This window comes from Triticum urartu, chromosome 4A, assembly GCF_056163025.1.
Source record: "Triticum urartu cultivar PI428250 chromosome 4A, HENAU_Tu73, whole genome shotgun sequence".
Taxonomy (NCBI): Eukaryota; Viridiplantae; Streptophyta; class Magnoliopsida; order Poales; family Poaceae; genus Triticum; species Triticum urartu.
The window spans coordinates 471532729-471541113 of NC_141876.1; the positions used below are offsets into that span (position 1 = coordinate 471532729).

The window sequence follows — 8385 nt, forward strand, 5'->3', positions numbered from 1 at the left end:
GAAGGATTACCCGGATATATTTCCAGAGGAATTACCATGCATGCCCCCAGATCGAGACATAGAGTTTTTGATAGAGCTGTTGCCAGGCACCGGACCAATATCGAAGAGACCGTATCAGATGCCCGCAAATGATCTGGAGGAAATTAAGAAGCAGATTAAGGAGTCATTGGAGAAAGGTTATATCTGACCTAATTCATCACCGTGGGGGGGGCCCAGTGCTCTTAGTTGAGAAGAAGGATGGATCTTTGAGAATGGTGGTTGATTATCGAGCTTTGAATGAAGTGACGATCAAGAACAAGTATCCACTACCGATGATCAATGATCTGTTTGACTAGTTGCAAGGAGATAAAGTATTCTCCAAGATTGATCTTCGATCAGGATACCACCAGTTGAAGATCCGAGAACAGGATAAACCTAAGACAACTTTTACCACACGGTATGGGCTATAGGAGTACACGGTCATGTCTTTTTGATTGACTAATGCCCCTGCCTATTTTATGAGTATGATGAACAAGGTGTTCATGGAGTTTTTGGACAAGTTTGTTGTGGTATTCATTGATGATATTTTGGTGTACTCGAAGAATGAAGAGGAACACAAGGAACACTTGCGCTTGGTTCTTGAGAAGCTCAGGGAACACCGGCTGTATGCCAAGTTTAGCAAGTGTGAGTTTTGGTTGAAGGAAGTTGGATTTCTTAGACATGTTATATTAGGAGAAGGTATAGTCGTAGACCCTACCAAGGTTCAGTCTGTCACTGAGTGGTTGGCACCCACCTCAGCTGGAGAGATTCGTAGTTTTTTGGGACTCGTGGGATATTATAGGAGATTCATTAAGATTTTTTCGAAGTTTGTGATACCCATGATAGAGTTGTTGAAGAAGGACACCAAGTTCAAATGGACCGAAGATCGTGAGGCTAGTTTTCAGGAGTTGAAGAAACATTTGTTTACAGCCCCAGTACTAATTCTTCCGGATATACGCAAGGATTTCCAAGTGTATTGTGACGCTTCTCGCTTGGGACTTGGAGGTGTACTTATGCAAGACAGAAGAGTTGTTTCATATGCCTCACGAAAGCTTAGACCTCACGAGTTGAATTATGCCATGCATGATTTGGAGTTAGCAGCTGTAGTGCATGCGCTCAAGATCTGGAGACATTTTCTGATTGGAAACCGATGTGATGTATACACGGATCATAAGAGTTTGAAGTATACTTTCACGCAGAAGGATCTGAATCTCAGGCAGAGGAGATGGTTGGAGCTAATAAAGGATTACGATATGAAGTTGCATTATCATCCAGGAAAGGCTAATGTCGTAGCAGACGCTTTGAGCCGCAAGAGTTATGTCAATACCCTCGTAAGCGGAGGATTACCGCGGGAATTAGTAGACGATCTCAAGGAACTTCGGTTGGAGATAGTTCCAAGAGGTTTTGTTGCAGCAATGGAGGTTCAGTCTACCTTATTGGGAAAGATTCGAGAAGCTCAAAAGGATGATAAGGAAATCGCTGAGATAAAGGAGAAGATGAGCAAAGGAAAAGCCAAAGGTTTCTTTGAGTATGAGCACGAAACTTTGTGGTTTGAGGATCATGTTTATGTGCCCAATAACGCGGAGATCAGGAAGTTAATACTTCAGGAAGCCCATGACTCACCATACTCGATTCACCTCGGAAACACCAAGATGTATTTGGATTTGAAGGAATGTTTCTGGTGGACATGTATGAAGAAGGATATTGCCGAGTATGTAGCATTATGCGATGTATGTCAGAGAGTAAAGGCAAAACATCAGAGGCCAGCCGGATTATTATAGCCTATGCTGATACCCGAATGGAAGTGGGATAAAATTGGCATGGATTTCATCACCGGATTACCTAGGACCCGATCGGGATATAACTCAATCTGGGTAGTAGTTGATTGCTTGACCAAAGTGGCTCACTTTATCCTCGTGAAAACCACATATACAAGCGCGAAGTTGGCAAAGATATATATGACTAGGATCGTATGTCTGCATGGAGTTCCGAGGACCATCGTATCAGATATAGGAACACAGTTTACCTCAAAGTTTTGGAATCAGCTGCACCAGACTTTGGGTACTAGGCTAGAGTTCAGTGCAGCCTTTCATCCGCAGACAGATGGACAGACCGAGAGAGTAAATCAGATTCTAGAGGACATGTTGAGAGCTTGTGCGCTAGATTATGGATCTAGTTGGGACGATAATTTGCCTTACGCAGAGTTCTCATACAACAACAGTTATCAGGCTAGTTTGAAGATGGCCCCTTTCGAAGCTTTATATGGAAGGAGGTGCAGGACACCGTTGATGTGGGATGAAGTTGGAGACCTTCAGTTGTTTGGACCACATTTGATCAAAGAGTCTGAAGAGAAAGTCAAGTTGATTCGAGATAGACTAATGGTAGCTCAGTCCAGGCAGAAGAGTTATGCCGATACTAAACGCTAGGAGGTAGTCTATGAGATTGGAGACATAGCATATCTTCGTGTGTCACCACTCCGAGGAGTTAAACGATTTGGAGTTAAGGGAAAGTTAGCCCTGAGATTTGTAGGACCATACCAAGTTTTGGAACGTATGGGAGAAGTTGCCTACAAGTTGGAATTACCCAAAGGATTGTCAAGAGTTCATGATGTGTTTCATGTTTCCTAGTTGAAGAAGTGCCATGCTGAGATGGCCGATATTCCTCTGAGAGATACAGTGCCCCTGAAAGCCATTCAGTTGGAGTGACCTAACCTACGAGGAGAAACCCGTCAAGATTCTCGAGTTTGCCATCCGAGTTACTCGCAACAAGGTTATCTAGTTTTGTAAAATTCAGTGGAGCCAGCATAACGAGGATGAAGCCACCTGGGAACGAGAAGAAGACCTACGGAAAGACCACCCACAAAAAAATTTCTAGCCAATCCGAATCTCGAGGGCGAGATTCATCTTAAGGGGGGTAGGTTTGTAACATCCCAATTTTCAATTTGGATGTTATACATAGGTCATCATATGCATATCATATTTTTTTTTGCATTTCGGTTGTGATCCTAGAAATCTTAAGCAACTCAAGGACCCAAGGAGAGAGTTGGGGATTTCATTCATTTTCATATTTGAATTTTTCTCAAATTTGAAAAGAGGATCAATTTGATTTTAATATATTCTCTCCAATTATTTCCAATAATAAAAACAAATGAGAGAATATAATATCACTTCTTCAAAATAAAGGAATATTGGAGAGAAATTTTAAAATAAAATTTATAATTTATTTGCATTTTATTCGCTATTTTATTTGAATTAGAAAAATATGCATTTTTGAAAATTGCCTTTTAGGCCAGGAAAATGTTCACCTTGTTCTAAATATTAGGTTTAGACGGCGAAAATTATTTCTGGTATTTCTAGAATTTCTTTTATATTTTATTAGGATTTTATTTTGGGAGAAAATTATTTATTAAAAAAAGTTCGCCGCCCAACTGGGCCGAAGGCCCAGCCGAGCCGGGCGGCAGCCCACGTCACCCCGCCGCCCCTCGCCCAAGGCAGACCCCCCCTCTCGTCCTTTATAAGCCCGCCCACCCCGCCGCCTCCTCTCCCCACCCCGCCGCCGCAGCCCGCCACCGAGTCGAGCCGCCGCCGCTGCCGCCCTTTAGCCGCACCGCCGCCCTGCCCCGCAGCCCCGCGTCACCCCGCCCCGCCGTCTCGCCGGAGCCGCCGCGCCACTGCCATTGCCGTTGCCACCACCAGTCAAGTCCGGTTAACCGGTAAAAACCGATCCGGTTTTATTTTTCGTTTTTTAGGGTTAGGGTTTTTCTCGGTTTTTACGTTCGGTTCTAATTTGCGAACGTTCGTCCGTTAATCCGCGGTAGCGAACGTTTTCGTTCGTTATGGTTTAGTAGCGAACGTTCATTCTTTAGGTTTTCCCTTTTATTTTATTTTCGGCCAAGGACCTATCCGCAAATATTTTTCTCACACATTAGTCCTTGATCTTCAAACATTCGCAACTTTTTGCTCGTTCGTCCAAATCCAGTGAAGCCAACGCCAAAATCTTCGTCTTGTTTCCCTCTTTCCAGATAATCAACTTGAACATGATTTTGACAAATTAAAATTTGGTTGCAAGAAGATTTGAATTTGAACTTCTTTTGATCGCAGTTTGAGTTTCGCAGCTTCGATTAGATTGATTCTTTTTGCAAATCGAAGCTCTTCAGTTGAACTTTAAGTTTGGATATTTTCATTTGAGTTTTACCCTTGCATCTTATGCTTGAGTGCTTATGTATGCTACTGTTTGTTCATGATAGAGTTTCCGAAGTGCGAAGCGTGCTACTACGAGTCAGTAGTGTCGGAGATATACCCCGCGGTATGACCCGACCGGAGATATGACCCGGCTGGGACTTGATATTTCATTGGTAAGACCCGACAGATTGTTTACTATAAGCCGACAGATTGTTTAAGCCAGATCTTAAGTTGGTAGATTGTAAGCCGGCAGATTGTTTACGGTAAGCCGGCAGATTGTTTAAGCCAGACAGTTAAGAAGCCCAAAACATTAAGAAGCCCATGGTGAGAAGCCCATGGAGAGAAGCCCGTGAAGAGAAGTCAGAATAGTTAAGTCTTAAGTCCGAGTTGGACTCTACATGTAACCCGCCCTTCAACTTATATAAGGAGGGGCAGGGCACCCCAAGAGGGACAAGTTGAATAATCGTTAAGTCTAGACACAACTAGGAGAACCGGAGATACGGCGACTCCCTCATGATGATAATGAGATCTAGCCACAAACAACATGTAGGGTTGTTACTGGATGATGTTTCCCGGGGCCTGAAGCTGTCTAAATCATTGTCTTGCGTGTTGCGTCTCTCGATTCGGATCAACCCCTCTCAAGCTACCACATAGATGTGTTGGCCTCACGACTAAGTCCTCACACTAGGACATCTGCCGTGACAATTCAACGATAGTTGGCGCCCACCGTAGGGCCTATGCACGGTGGTGTTGAGTTCTTGGAGGGATCTTTCAAGGATCGAGAAGCTCGCGATCAAATGGATAAAGAAGAATTCGAGAGATTAGGGTTACTCGACAAGCAATTCAATCGAATCCTAGATCAAAATTTTAAGCAGTTGTGCGTCGGTGAAACCCACTGGTTTTTAATCAAGGAACGCCATGAGACGGCGGGACAACGTCCGCGTGTGTTTAGTTAAACAGATCATGAAGAGGTTATTTTCGTACGGCCCGGGGACTTAACATTGCCATCATTCCTGGCCCGTGCGTTTTCTTTAGAATCAACAGAGACTCGCTGAGATAAATGTGTCCAATCCCAAGACAGGCCAAAATCAAGTCTGAAGAGTTGTTTCCAATCGCAATTGGCAGATACGGCGGTTCATAGTTTAAGCAAAAATTTAGAAGTGGCCACTTTCCTCCCCTGAAGCGGAGAGTCAACCGGATCTTGAAAAAAATATATATAAAGAAAAGCCAGCTGCCTTATCAAGTCTCGACCTCGCCTTCGGTCAGATCCATCACCACAGCTCCGAGCGCGACCCGGGCTGTTGTGCCCTTAGCGCAGCCTTGACCCGCCGGTGCCTCGTCAACCGCCAGCCACCGCGCGGCCACTTCCACCTCGTCGGCGGCAAGATGGCTCGCCTCGCCGCCGCCTCGAACCGGCCACTCGACCCCCAAGTCACTGTTGTCGCCTCGTCTCCTCTGCCGCAACTCTGTCGGCTCACCGGATGCCTCACAGCGCCGGCCCGTCGAACCACTCGCGCCAAGCCGCCCAGGCCTCGTGCTTGAGCCATCGCCGCCATCATGCTGGCCTCCTCCTCTGCTGCATCTCGGGCCGCGCCGCGGGTTGCTACCACCTCTGTGTGACCCGGTCGTTGCCACCATCGCGGTGAGCCGCCGCGGATTAAACCGGTGCCTCGGCTGGGTCATCTCCGGCGCCCCGGCCTCGAGGCGCCACGACCATGATCCGGAATTGGATACAGCCATGGTTCAGGAATAATGTCCGCCACTTCTGTAGCGACCACCGTAGCCATTCACCGCTGTCGCTGGTGCTGTCTTGCGCCTTCTCTGCTTCATGTTGGTTCTGAGCCGCCGTACTGACGCACCAAATCGCCCCAGCTCCGGCTCTGAGCCGCTTTGGCCGTGCTTTTTTTTCCACTGGCCAAGTCGACGTCGACGGCTCCTTCCGCACAAGATGACCATGGGTCCGGGTCCGGGTAGTGGGCGGGCTCGCCTCGCTTCCAAGTCGGACTTGCTTTGCCTCGCCGAGTTGCCTTCGCCGCTCCGTTGTATTGAGCCACCAAGTTGTTGCCGCCGTTGCGGCACCGCTTCAACTCGCCGAAGTCCCGCTGCTTCAGCTTCAAGTCGGCCGCTTGACTCGCCTCCACCGGTTTTCGCCAACCCACCGCCTCGGGCCACTTGTAGCCGGCCGGCCCTGCTATTTCTGCCATGAGCCGCCTCGCCGTAGTCCAGCGGTTGACCTCTGACGCCCGCACCGGGTAGAACCGGATTTGTCGCTGTAGCACCCTGTTTCTGCGGTCGAGGACTCGTCTCCGCCGTTTCCGCTGCAGGTCTCGCCGTGAGCCGCCCGTCGCGCAAAGCTGCCATCGCCTTAAGCTAAGCTGCTTGAGACGTGACTCGCCTCGGTCATTGACCCGCCGGAGCCCATTGAGCCGCTCCCTTGAGCCGCCACTCCATCTACATTGAGAGTGAGCCTCCCTTTACTCCATGAACTTGCCGTGTTGCAATCACCCCTGCCATAGCCACTGCCTCCGCGTCAAATTTCCACTGTTAAAATTCTACAGCAGCGAGTCATGCATCACCGAGGCCTTGAGCCCCGTCACTTACAAGTCGCTCGCGGATTCATCGTGCCTTGCTAGCATGCCGTCGCCACCGAATCTTGCCTTGCCAGGGGTCCCCGTAGCCGCAGGCCACAGCTTCTGTGGTCTTGCCGAGCCGCCGCCAGCCTCGCTCTTCTGTCACAAGTCACCGCCGCTACGCCACAAGTCGCCGTTGGCTGGTCTCCAAGCCACCCTGCATCTGAGCCGCCCCGCGCTTGACCCGCTGCGTTGTGCTTGACCCGTTGTGTCGAGGATGGTCCGTTCGGCTCTCCCTTGTTCCGACTTTACATATTTAAAAAAAGGTCAACATGACCCGGAGGATCTCTTTTGAGCCGCCAGGTGTCGCGATTTAAGCCGCCACCTCTATCATCATTTCTTGATAAAACATATCAGGTGAAATCCACCCTGTCAAGTTTCTATCCATTCTTATTTTCTCTGAGAAAAATTACTCTTGTTTGTGCAAATTCTTATGCAGAATTCATAATTACAAAGGAGACCATCAAACTATGGTCCTTGGCTACACCGAACGGGTCAATGGACAGGGTCAATTATAACCCACCGGGACTCAACATATTTCAGCAATCTACTGGTTATATCATGGTCAAGTATGGAGAGTCTCAAGCCAACTCCTTGAGTAGTCTTAAGACTCGGGGGCTACGATGACATGACTTAGTAAACATTGTGAGATTCAAGACTCTGGATCATTGGATGGAAGATAACCCGGTTCCAGAGGCTACCGCCATCTTGGTGAAAATTTAAAGGCCGTCAGAAAATTGCCGGCTCAAAATGAAGATTCTGATTTAAAATACAGCTCAAGAGACATCTCTCTCCCACAAAGCACTGAAGCTCTCAATATCCGGGTTAAAACTCCGGTCGAAAAAGAAATTCATCTCTCGCAAGTTCGAGTTCTCAGAAAATTAAAGGTTGCCAAAGAGAACTTGCTGCCATGATGCGCAGTTCAAACATGGGTATCCCGCCTTATTGGCTTATCTTATTAGGTTACATGGGGGCTTCCTGATTACCCTTTCATCCAGCTTATACGCCATGCTTACAAAACACTTGGGGGCTTGCTACCCAGGTTAAAAGGGACCAAAGAGAGTCTGTTGCAAAAGCACAACTCAAACATAGGTACCCCTTGAGCACAACTCAAATATTGCTTGGGGGCTCTTTTGTTATAAAGAACAAAGAGTTTATAACCTTGTAATAGGCTATAAAAGCCAGGCTTGGAAGCCACGTGTATTCACCTAAAATCCCGGGTTATCCTGCCTGTATGCCAGATGCTTCTCCATCAGGTAATCCTGATTGACCCGACAAACTCTTAACAGTCAATCTTTTAAACAAGACCCTGAACTCGTTAAGGTTAAAACGTCGGTTTGTCATGTGAGGGCACGGTTTACGGAAAGCAAGGAGAAGCTCATGCTGATACAGCCGCCTTCTTGAAACTTGGATAAATTAGCCTATGATGCACGATGCTACTCTGACCCTGCGTACTCCTGATAAGTCTATCTTTAAATAAGAACTGAATTTATCTGGGTTAAAATGTCGATTGGGTAATGTGAGTGCCGGCTCACGGAAAGCGCGTACCTTCCAGT

General features: G+C 47.4%; 1 long non-coding RNA gene across 1 annotated transcript; it reads right to left on the reverse strand.

Annotated features, from left to right (window-relative positions):
- Positions 1 to 5287: 5287 nt before the first annotated feature.
- Positions 5288 to 8112, reverse strand: LOC125552147 (uncharacterized). The gene is made up of 2 exons (XR_007303443.2): positions 6801 to 8112; positions 5288 to 6706 (listed from the first exon to the last, which is right to left on the reverse strand). It is a non-coding gene; the product is annotated as an uncharacterized LOC125552147 (long non-coding RNA).
- Between the last annotated feature and the right edge of the window lie 273 nt (positions 8113 to 8385).